At 31.8% G+C, this 12,926-nt stretch overlaps 1 protein-coding gene across 1 annotated transcript in view; it reads left to right on the top strand.

The window, feature by feature from the left end:
* The first annotated feature begins 1,017 nt into the window (after positions 1 to 1,017).
* The window catches only part of LOC118180851 (sodium/calcium exchanger 3-like), a 1,002,905-nt gene continuing 990,996 nt past the window's right edge, over positions 1,018 to 12,926 (top strand). Inside the window, exon 1 of the mRNA XM_085822774.1 lies at positions 1,018 to 1,377. The gene's annotated coding sequence lies outside the window, so the exon portion shown is untranslated. The remainder of the gene's footprint in view (positions 1,378 to 12,926) is intronic.

Here is a 12,926-nt window from a genome sequence, read left to right as displayed (position 1 = left end):
TTTATCACTCACCCCGCTTACAGGTGTTGCAATTTCCTAATGCATACATTTCTTATTTTGAAATTATTTATGATACATATAATTCGTGTAATTTTAAAGGATATTTTTATATATATTTGAACCTTTTATTGTAATTTATGAAAGATAGTTTTAATCTTACGTATTATGTACTTCGCTACAAAATAACCGCTTGCTCTTGGTCTAAAATAGTAGATTTTAAAAGAATTTTAAGGGTAGATTATTTTTTAATGCGATTATATATTCCTGATGGTTCTTCATCCAATAGTATCACCCTATAAAATGTAATGAAATCCTGCTTTGTAACCGATTGCCAAGCAGCATTATACGGAGCAATTTATATTTTCTACACAGATATACAACATTATGCTAATTAAATTATTCAACAAAATATCCATTTAACTTTAATAATTATTGAGAATAAATTTAGCTATTGAATAATAAGGATAATTGTTAATTCTGGATTACATATGAAAATGAATTTTTCAAACTCTTTTTCGCCTAAAATTAATTTTATTCTCAATCGGTGTTTTGATATATTGTTTCGAAGGTATTTTAATATGGTGTTTTGAAGTGTTTTGATATATCCCATTCTTAAGTGGACAGTGTACCTAATTTTTCATCGTTCATAATTGCATTTTATACTGTCCATAGTTTAAAAAATGTAAGCATTATTAATTTTGTAAATTTATTTCAGAACAATGCTAAACTTTCAAAAGTTTGATTTAAGTTTCACAAATTGAATCACTTAAAATATTAAGTAATAACACTGAATATTACGGATATTTAATATACTGCTAAAAAAAGAAATTTTTGAAAATATTTTCTTTCCAGTTCTAAAAATTAGCTACGATTCCAGATCTTTTCTGCATATACAAAAATCTCGTAAACCTTAGCCGTCAAATTCTTTCGCAACCTATCACTAGATGGCAGCACCATCGCTTCCTTTCCGCAGCGAGGACAGCTTCTTGCATACATCCTCAGTTGCCAAGTGCGGGAAACAGCTAACAGTTCGATCTGACACTGGTCTGGTGAAGGCATAAGCATTGCATCTTTATATAAAATGTACCCCTAAATACACCTAAATGTGAACAAAACTCAGATAACAATAGTGGGGCCGTGTGAACTGCAGGAAGGTGTGTATTAACTTAATGGACATGGAACTGTGGTGCATGTAATGCAATACCCTTGCATGTGGGACCTTTTATTTGATGAAATTGAATGCTGTGGTGCAAAATTTAAATCCGGTGTGCAAAACTTTTCAGTGCTAAAATTCTTGAATAATGTGCAGTGCGCGGATGATTATGTAACGGCGTAACTGCAGAAATCTCCAACTGAAGACCACACATGATAAAAAATGTAAGTCCACTTACTTTTATGCATGTTTTTATTTTGGAAAAAGAGATAAATCCTTGAATTTTATCTATGAACCTCGCGAAACTGTAACTTTTATTCAATGCAGAAAGGGCATGCTGTGTTTTTGCAGGGTGGCGTGTACCTCCTTCACCCCCCGTCAATAATCTGCAATGTTAACCGAGTAACTCTGAGTGCGTGCGATGCGGCTTTTATTGAGCCAATTTAATTTCAGGGGGGTACTTAATATATACATTTTAGTGTATTTCAACTTAAAAATTGTATTTACATGCGAATGAATACTTGTAATCTCTGAATTTTAACTTGTTAGTTATGGTTTCCAAGGATATTTTCCCGTTTCCAAATGACTTTGAGAAATAAATTTGAAATTGAAATGCTTTTTACCGAATGTTTAACAGAAGTGTGACATAAAAGGTCGCAATGAAATTTTTTTTGTGACTTTCTTTTAAAATTTTTACCCCGAATTTAAGATGTTAAAAGATTCTAACTGAAGACAACATTTAAGGTAAAATGTTCTAGATAAACAATACGTGTTTTAAGTTAAGTCTAAAGCAAGCTGGAATTTATTCATGCAAGGACAAAAGGGGCACATGATTACGACTCCATTTTCAAGGGGCCGTCAAAATCTTCTTACTACAGTACTTAAAATATGCAAAATGTTATATATTATTTTAGTTATAAAATATATAAATATGAAAAGGAACAATCATATTTTAGTTTTCATGTCTGTCTTAAGTCAGACACTGGGCGTTTGTTGAAAATGAGAACAACTTTTAAGGTAAAATATTCTAGACAAACAATACTATATGTTTTAAGTTAACTAAAACAAGCAGGAATTTATATATGCAAGGACAAAAGGGGCACATGAGTAGGACTCCATTTTCAAGGGCCCCTCCAAATCTTTCTGCAGTACTTAAACTATACAATGTTATATATTAGTTAGTTATAAAATACATAAGTAGGAAAAGGAGAAATCATATTTCGGTTTCCATGTCTATCTTAGTCAGACACTGGGCTTTTGTTTCTTACTTTCGTTGGCGAACGGTATCGTTATCGAATGTGCATTTTTATCGTTAACAAATGTGTATTTTTATAGTTTTAAAGCAGAGATGGAAAATTCCTGTATAATAAGAAAAAAACGAAGAAAAGAAAGAAAATAATGTTTTCGCAACGATGGAAAAAACTGAATTACTTATTTCTACGTTTTATTAATATCTTAGATATTCTCAGATATAGCGATATCTCTTTCAAATGGGTATTTTGACAGTTATAAAGCAGGGGTTGTAACGTTTTCTTCTATGATTGGCGTGAAGGGGGATTTCCTCAACGATGGGGAAATCTGAATTTTTTAATTCTACATTTAATTCATGTGTTTAATTATTAAACTGATAAACGTTGAGTACACTAAGTTAATTTCATTTAATTTTATTATGGTTTGTAATCAATAAAAACAATACACTGATTTAAAGTATATATGCTTAATAAGCAAAAAGCAGAAATCATGAAAACAAGTCATATAAAAGGTGTTCCTATTTAAGTAACTTAAAATGAAAAAAAAGTTGAATTATTAAGTGTTTTCATAAAATATGTTATTTAATTTACTTCAGTGATATGCTATATTGAAAAAATTAGAAGGGGGGGGGGGGCGCTTCCATAAAAATGTTTGCTCCAGTTTTGTAAACCAGTGCTGCTTTTTAAGTTACGATGGGATAAAAATGAAATTCGATAATTTTCAAGAAAAGATCTGAATATTCCATCAAAGTTCTTCTTTATATTACACTATGTGAAACGCTATAAAATTTCATGAATTGGTCATTCCTGTAAAAAAAAAAAAAAAAAAAAAAAAAAACCCATCTTCTTTAAAATATCCCACATACAATGATTCATTAATAATATCAATAATATTAAATAGTGAAATCGTCTGCCATTTATTTTTGCAATATAAGAATTTATATTTATTGATGAAAATTTTATGATAAAAACTAAGCACTTTTTTTTAATTGAAACATTATCATATGCACTTTCTTTATTTATTACCATTTACCAATAAATATTTTTTGGCTCAAAATGTGCAAAACCTTACCACATTTTTTTAATGAAAATACGAGAATTCTGAAATAAGAATCTCAATAATAAATTGAAGCTAAGGATCTGTCTTCTTTTGTGAATGGCAGCGATCCGCCATTAATATTTTACTCAATTAAAATTCATTTGAAGATTAAAATGCAAAATCAAAATATAAATTTGTCATGCCAGTCCTCAGCTGAAAAGAAGGTATTTATAGCACAAAATTTTTAATGAATAACGAAAGAAAATTATGAAAGTAAAATCATTAATAATGAATAATAAAATCATTAATAATGAGTTATTAAACATACTCTATAATTTTAAGTTATTGAAGAATAAACAGCATATTAGTATTTAGTAGGGTCATCTTATGGAAAGTAAACAAATATAAGAGCTCTCGCTTCAGTTCTGCATTTTGCAAAATGCGAACTGAGATATTCAATTAAATATTGCATGAAAATTAAACAAATTAAATTTATATGAATTATTGAATAATAAGTTTAATTTTTTATAGCGCTTTTTACGATTTATCTCTGCTTATATTTTTAATTAATTAAAATCATAGTTCGAAATAAAAGTGATTGCAATTTTAGATAATGGAAAAAATGGAGTTTCGAAAGTTATAACTATTTACTATGAATATTAAATGTACTATGTGTTGATCATAAAAATATTCTGCTAAAGAAACCTTTCTTTCATCTGAATTTTAAACCATAGATAAAATAATGTTTTTAATAATATTATCACAACGAGGCAAAAATTAAATGTTTTACACTTCATAGTTTATTCAGTTATAAACTAAAGAGATTTAATTGATATACACATTGCCAATCACATAAAAACAAAATTTTACAGGGAATAGCTTCTGCAACAGTAAAGGTGAATATAAATATGCATTTTATACTCCTTATAATTTTGTAAAATTATCATTTACGTGTTCCACCTTAAGGCACTACATGGCAAGGATGCTTTCGTGGAGCAACTTTTTAAGGGAAACTGGCTCATGCAGCCGGCTCGTTCGCGGCTTTTGAACATTGGACCGAACTACCAATGTTCAGAGACTTTACCGCTTGGCTGCTAGTGGGCCTTTTGTATAATTAAAAGAAAAGAAAAGCAGTGTGACCAACATTCCCTTTCACCTCCCTTTATATGACTTATACGAGGGATACTGCCTTTTGTCGCGTAAATATAATATAATAACGAAGTTACGCAATATGTTTTTTATATTAATTTTGTTTTGATTGAGTCATATATCTATACACTTCTGTATACATATAGGATTTTAATTCGGAGGATTCGGAGGAAAAATTAATTCGGAGCCCAAAATAAAATGTGTTCCGTTACTTTAATTTATTGTTTAATTATTTTTTATTAATTTAATTTAATTAATTAATTTATTATTTTATCTTTTTTCATGAATATATTTTGTATAACTGAAAAAAAAAATAATTTCAACGTAGCATATACATCGGTGTGGGTTTTTGTCAGCGTGGGCTTTTATCAACGTAGGCTTGTATCAATGTGGGCTTTTACTGGTATCTGTGTGGGTTTTTATCAATGTGCGCTTTTATCTGTCTGGGTATTTGCCGCGTGGGAAATTATCACATTGGGGGTTTTTTTGTGAGATTTTGTCACGTGCGCTTTCGTCCATTGGGCTTTTGTCTTGTCACCACAGCATGGATTTATTAGTTTTTATATCTTGTTCTTTGTCAGTTAGACTCAGTTGCATGTATAAAATGCTTTGGTTCATTTGATTATGGCAAAAAATTCGAGGGCTGTCTGTCTAACGGAAAATAGGCTTTCGTGGAGGAGCTTTGAAGGAGAAACTCACTCGTATACACGTTTACACATGGGAGAACCACGGAAACGTCCATGCAGCTAGCCCGTTTGCCTGAATTCGAAGTAGATTAATATACTCGACATCGGTTGCTTTAGATCTGACATTTTATGCCAAGAAAGAAATATAATTATATTATTTATTATTTTACCCCAAAAGGGTAACTTGCCCAGAAGGGCTATTAATTTCGTTTTGGAATTTTGCGTTGGTTTACTATAAACGGCGCTTCACTTTTCAAATTGTTGCCACCGAATATTAGAATCCTGCTTTATATTTCACGAAATTAAATAATGAAGAATTTGCACGAATGTATGTATGTTTCTCGCACTGTGAAGAAACAATGGTAACTAAAGACATCAAATTTTGAATAACGTAGTCCTCCACTCGAATATGGAAATCTAGATGTCCACATTTGGAATTGGTTTTATTATTGATTTTCTATTTTGTAAAACTTTAAACGGATTTTTGATTAACAACTTAATGACTTTAAAGCGAGCCAGCACTGTACGAGGGGAAAAAAAAAAAAATCTCCAATACTCGAGACTTGTATCGGAAATGCTAAAGATGTGCTCTTTTTAAATTATTTTGTGATATTGCTGTCGAATCGAATTTTATGGTTTAAGTGCGAAGAACATATTTAATAAATAAAGGTAATTCACAAAACGTTAAAAAAAGGTTCTTTTGGGCGTAATAAAAGATTTGAAAGCTTTCAGATTTCTTTTTTGTTTGGAATTTGTTTTCAAGAAACCGTTGCCATTGCAAACAGGTGAAGAATAATATGGAAAAATGATATAAAAATTATGATGTTGTGTTTGGTTTAATGATAACATAGTTGTATTTAGCTGATCTCCAGGGACATATCCCATAAAAATTTCCGACATTTTCTTATACCAGGTGAAAAATACGAATGTTTCTAAACAATTATTTACTCCAACAAAAAATCTAATTGGTCTGCTGAAAAAAGTAGAAATGTCTTTAAACAACTGCTTAGTCTGATGCTTAGAATAATGTAACGTAATTTTTTAAAAACGTAATTTAACGTAATTTTTTAACGTAATTTTTAATAAACGTAATTTTTTTTTAAACGTAATTTGTTGTGTGCAGTAACAGATGTGTTTTATGATATAATTCTTATGTTTAAAAATATCCCATTTTTCTAAATTACTTTATTTAGTATTTCTATGCATATTTCAGGCCTATTTTTGCATAGTTTGTTTTTGAGATCGGATATCATTGCATGTGATATTTATAATTGTTAATGGTCCATCACTAGGGACATGATAACTTATAAACGCAGGACATTTTCTTACGCTAAATGAAAAATCAAGGAAATACGTCACAGTTTCTGCTAGCAAAAACACTATAATTAATAATAATAAATAAAAAATTCAATGTTCTAAAGAACACGAATAATGAAATCTTTATCGCTGACTGCCATATTTGTTGAAGTTAACTTGACTATTAAACACTACAATAAACGTCGTGCAATCTGGTCTCCTTGGGACTTTGCCAATTCCATATTATCAAATATGCCGAATTCTTAAGGTCGTATCACATAGTATGAAACAGCCAATCACCATGTATAATTTTGGTGTTCTTATGGTATGGGAAACCAGTTGGTCTGCAATACAAATGAATGCTGATGACGGGAGATTCGACGCTGATAGCTGATTGGTTGTTGAAAACGACCAGCTTGCAATTTTTTGCGAAAGTAAGGAAAAAAATCATGGTCTTTTCTTTCAGTGGTAAGGCAGATAGAAAAATTATTTGATACAGTTGTTCGTCTGAAATTAATGGATGTGTGATACCAGCCTTTGACTTTATAATACCCTAGGCCCGATTACATAAGCGTTAATTAATGTAAAAATAAAAGATTTTAAGCAAATTAAAAATGCATTACTGGTATAAATGCATGATTCTTCTCTTCTTCGTCTTCTAAAACTTTGAGCGGTGGAATGTTCGAAGGAACATTTGCAGTCAGAATTTCAGGAGGGGTGATAACAGGACTATCAATATATTAGATTTTGATAATGAAAGATCATGAAGGATCAATCCTAATACACATCTCGTCACTGGATGACAAATTGTAGCCGATCTCTGTAACTAAAGACATAATAAATCAACAAATCAGAGTAACAGATGCAGCATATGAAACAGATGATATTCGGAATAATATTAAATGTTAGAAATTGAATAGTACGACACAAAATTACAACAGGTAAAGAAGAAGACGAAGGATTGGAGGAGAAGCTCTTTGAATTAAATTTCTCGTATGAATGAGAAACAACTTAGTGAAATGAAGTCTAAAAATTTCATTCTTTTTACTTCCGTGTACGAAGGAAAGGAAGCATTGTAACCGCTAAAAATTTCGGGTATATCTGAAATTCAGCGGAAATATTCGTTTTGATTATTCTCAGATTCATTTGGACGATTTTTGCGTCAATTTTGTGCTTACGCACAGAATGAAAGATTTCTTTCTCCAACATATATTGTAAAATGGATATAATATATATTCAAAAGGAATTTTTTTTGTGACATCTGTACGTACGTTTGTCCCTATGCATGCATATATTCATATCTGGCATCACTCAAAAACGATTAACCTTATAATGTTGAAATTTGTTATATGGGCAGCTATAACATCTAGTTGTGCACCTCCTTTCTTATTGCAATCGACAGTACCAAACTATATATAGATATATATACCCACTCCCTTTGTCGTAGTCATATACTTCCAATTACAGAAAAGTTTTAAATGACAAAAATATTCGTGTTAGGGCAACGTTAAATTAAAAGAACTAAATTTCCATGAATAGCGAGCGAAATCTAACTACATACGTAATAACACTTTGTACTTAGTATAGCAAAAATATGTAACGATATTTAATATCAGTTTACTGCTGCAGCAAAAAATATGTATAATTTAATAAGCCGCACAAGGAAGGCATCTGGCGTTTACATCAGGTTTTGTTTATACGTCAGAGGAGATGTATTGCCAGATAAAAACATTGCATTTTCTGTCTTGGCAAAGTAAAAAGGTAGGATCATGCCTAGGAAAAAGACAGACATACAATACGTATAAAAAATACGTATTCGAAGTACGGAAAGAATTTAGAAGCGGAACTAGGCAACTGTTGCCATTGCTCGAAGCATAAAGCCTTTTATTTATTTTCCACGTGACCTCGGACACAATCTACTGCTATTCAGCACCTACACACAAATGCGTATCCATACATAATTGATATATAGATGTTACAGAGTAAAACATTCCTATTTTAAATAATCATAAAATTATTTAATAATGTTGCTTATTCTGAGAATTTTTTTTATTATTATTCGTTAAAAGAATCAGATCAGTATTTCTTAAAAAAATGCAATATCTATATATGCAGATTATGCTTATTAAATGTTTTCGGAACTAAAATTGGCATTTTTCAACGCTTTCAGAAAACTTTTAATGGAACTGAAGCTTTATAATTCTACATAACTTTATAATCTACATAACTAAAACGTTTATTACATTGCGAGAAAGCCTGGCGGTCATACGAAATGACCGCTGTTCTAGGTATTATAAATTGTAATTAAAATGATTTGTGCAAAGGTGTCTGCTAATTCAAACTGAATTACCCAGGGCAGGGAGCGAGGACGCCCCTTTGCTTACTGCCACACGGAGTTTTCCTCTTCTACTTGCTTATTTGCTTAAAGTAGAGTGCAATGAAGGAAACCACTGGCGGTACATTTCTTAAGAGCCACCGCTAATTCAATAAATAAAGGAGATTTAAATAATAAAATGTTAATTCACATGTCAAAGATCTCTTTGTATACAACATTTCTTGTGTAGATCTTTCCATCATTTTTAAGCTCGCCTTGCAGAGGACCATCCATTATTTTTAATTTTACGTCCGTTCTTTTCCGAACTCTTGAACAGGCAACATAAAGTTGACCGTGTCCAAATGCAGGATCAGGTAAAAAAATGGCAACACGCTTAAGTGTTTGGTCCTGAGACTTATTGATGGTCGTAGGAAAGGCAAGTTTTACAGGAAATTGTCTACGTCTCAAATGAAACGGCAGACCTGTGCCGTGGCAACTTCACCCCCAATGGCTAGTACAGTTACGCAAGCAACCAATAAACTATCGGCGACAAACAGACACTTAAGCCTCATATAATAAAGTTATTTATTTATTTCATTTTATTTTTTGTTTCATCGTTGCCGGTTTTCGGCGGTTGCATATTTCCGAATTCTATTATATATAGATGTTAAATTTATTTATTAAATGTTAAATGCACGTGCTCTTGTATTTATAATTTTTCCAACTTAGCTTTTTCATAACATTCGTCACGCACTGCACTGCACGGGGAATAAAACAATTTACAGTTACGCTAGCAATCAATAAACTATCGGCGACAAACACTTAAGCCGCTCATATATATATAGATTTCTGCTTCATTTATAAAAGTCCCTGTATAGTACCAGCAGCTATCATGTTCATATTAAAATTTTAGTAAAATCCAAAAATTATAATTTGACCAATATCCTTCCGTCTAAAAAGTGCAAAGAGGTTTTATTTAGCCCAAAGAGGGGCGTAAGCCCAGAAATGCTATTGGCATTTTGCGTTGAATCACTTAAATGCGGTGTGCCACTTTTCAAACTGTTGCCACCAAACATTATCGCCCTGTATTATACTTAAAGAAACTAAAAAATGAAAAATCTGCATGAATGTGTGTATGTTTCTCGCATTATAAAAAACCAGTGATACCTAAAGTCATAACATTTTCAATAATATAGTCCTCTTTCCGAACATGGACACCTAGAAGCCTGAATTTGGAATTTGTTTTATTGTCTATTTCACATTTTGTAAAACTTTAAAGAAATTTTGATTAAAAAAACTGAACAGTTTCAAAGCGAACAGTGGCAACACTGTAGGAAACAGAAAATTTTCATGTATCTCCAGCGCGCGACACTGTCTATGGAAAATTCTAAAGATATGCTGTATTTAATATTTTTAGCCCAAAGTGGCGTTAGAACAAATATTCTCGAAACGTGTATGTGTTTATAAATGAGAAAAACGCCTAAAACTTGAAAGCTTTCAGATTTTTTTCTCTTTCTTTCTTTATTTTTTTGCAAAGAGGAAAAGGAATAATGCATTGCAAATGAATGCAACTTTTTTTGTGAAGAAAAATAAAATAATGCATTCCAGACTTTTATTCTTAGCCTAATGTAATTTCGCAATTTTTTTGGTTTCTATACTATGTGATTCCTGGTTGCTTGATTTCAAGAATGTTTATTTGATACATTTTTTTACCTGTTTTTAGAAATTTTATTTACGTCTGAATGAGAACATAAAATATTCTTAATTTGAAATTCTGTTTCTCATCTCAATTGCTAAAACACTTTTTTTGGGAATGCTGGCTTCCGAGGCCGTAGGCTTTAAGCTTAGTGATTATGATTTACGTATTTGCTTTGAAGAGATAATTTTTAAGGAAATATTTCCAAAATTATTCTTTCTTGTTCGTATTTGATATGGCGCTAAGTAAAAAACTCATTCTACTGAGGATTTCATTCTTTTCTCAGCTTATTCCAGTGAGAATAATGTCTAAATTAAAATAAAATTAAATGCAGTTGATTAACAGAACTATGCTTTTTATTTGTACATTTTTAAGAGTAGAAACTATATTATTAAAATTTGTGCGCGTCGGTTTGTTTGCTTGAGACATCATCTCCTTCGGAATGGTGGGGAGTTGAGTTTTGACAAAGATACTTCCGGATTCCGAGAATTCGTGGGAAGCCATTTCGACCATTCTCATCTTCATACGACTTTAATCAGCCGAGATATTAATTAAAAACTCTGAAAAAGCTAATTTTCGCACTTATTTTCCCGCGTGGCAACATCTCTCGCGCTGGAGATAAAAATCTGCTTTATTTCGAAAAGTGTTGCCATTGCTCGCTTTCAAATCGTAGAGTTTGTGAATAAAAAATTGTAAGTTTTACAAATAGGAATTAAAAATAGCAATGCCAAGCATTAAATATATTATTATTATATAGGTCATATTGTGACGTTAAAAAAAAGCACCCAATTGTATATGACATTTTTGTATGTCGAAAACGTTTCGTTTAGGTTAGCATTTTAAATAAATTGCAACTTTGTTGTTGCTGTTGGCAACTTTTTGGTTTCAGTTTAGAACAACTGACACTGTATGTCATTTCCACGTTAGTTCTTTTATTGATATAGAGAAAAATTTGTTATATTGCATTAAATTTAAATTATGACGTCGGACGTATGCGTATTAACCTGAAGTATCAAAAGACTTTGTTTTCTGGTTTGGCAACAAAAAAATTATTTACGAATTGCTGGTTGCTTGGAAAGAATGAACTGATTTCTTTCATATTGAAATGTTTTTATACCATTTCTTTTCACTTGTACATAGAATTTATAAGTTTTGCTTTGGTCGCCCTATAAGTCGTAAAAGCAACTAGTGCGATAATGATAAATGCACAAGAAAAAATTTCATAAGAAAAATAATCACTTTTAATAAAAATACAAATTCACAAATATTTTATGAATTAAATAATTACAGAATTAATTTCAACGACTACAACAATAGCAATAAGAACAATCAACTTCAAGAAACGACGGGGATCTTCGTGTGAATGAGGATGGAATATTATGCACAAGCGTACTAATAGGTTGGTGCACGGAAAACGTAATGGTCGTCTATTATAGATAGAAACTGTATTATAGATAGAAACTGTAAACTTGTAATTTAACAAGGCTTACTTCTGAAGTAAGTTAAAAATTTGTATTTTTGTAGAACTTGCATTTGCACTTGCATTTTCGTCAAAATCTCATGCCAAATTTAACTTCTTTGGAAAGAAATAAGGTTTTCTGCTACATATACGTAGCGTATTCGGAAACTAAGTACCGTTTCATTCTAGCGCCGTCACAGCGCTGTGGTAGGCGTCCCGCGCATGCGCACTAGTCTTTTTTGTTCACTGACTTTCAATTGTCGCTATTTTGGTTGCTCTATGTTGTGTTTTCAAATTGCTGTGCACATTCAAAATGTTTAAGACAATTAGTTCTCCCGCTGACTGTGAAATTCGTGCCGTGATTAAATTTTTGAACGCGAGGATGTTAAACCGGCCGAAATTTATCGTCAAGTGACAGAAGTTTACGGTGAATACGCGATAAGTGATGGAATAGTGAGAAAGTGGGTAAGAATGTTTAATGCAGGTCGAACAAATGTCCACGCCGAGGCTCGGAGTGGTCGGCCTTCTGTTGTCACCGATGATTTGGTAAGGAAAGTTGATGAAGCAATTCACAAGAACAGACGCTGACAATGACAACTCTTTCAGAGGCATTTCCAGAAATTTCACGTACTGTTTTGTTCGAAATTGTGTCTGACCGCTTGAATTATCGCAAACTGTGTTCCCGATGGGTTCCAAAAATGTTCACTGATGTTCACAAAACAAAGCGACTTGGTAGTGCTCTGACATTTCCCACGCGGTACAGTGATGAGGGAGAAAACGTTTTAAACCAAATTGTGACAGTTCCTGTTGAAGATTCCTGTTGAAGTCAGTGAATGCTCAGTAAAGGAATTGTGTTGCTCCATGACAATGCTCGGCCCCATACT

This window comes from Stegodyphus dumicola, chromosome 8 (genome assembly GCF_044657685.1).
Source record: "Stegodyphus dumicola isolate Sdum_Otavi_A_Nest chromosome 8, ASM4465768v1".
Lineage (NCBI taxonomy): Eukaryota > Metazoa > Arthropoda > Arachnida > Araneae > Eresidae > Stegodyphus > Stegodyphus dumicola.
This window is presented reverse-complemented; position numbering and strand designations above follow the sequence as displayed.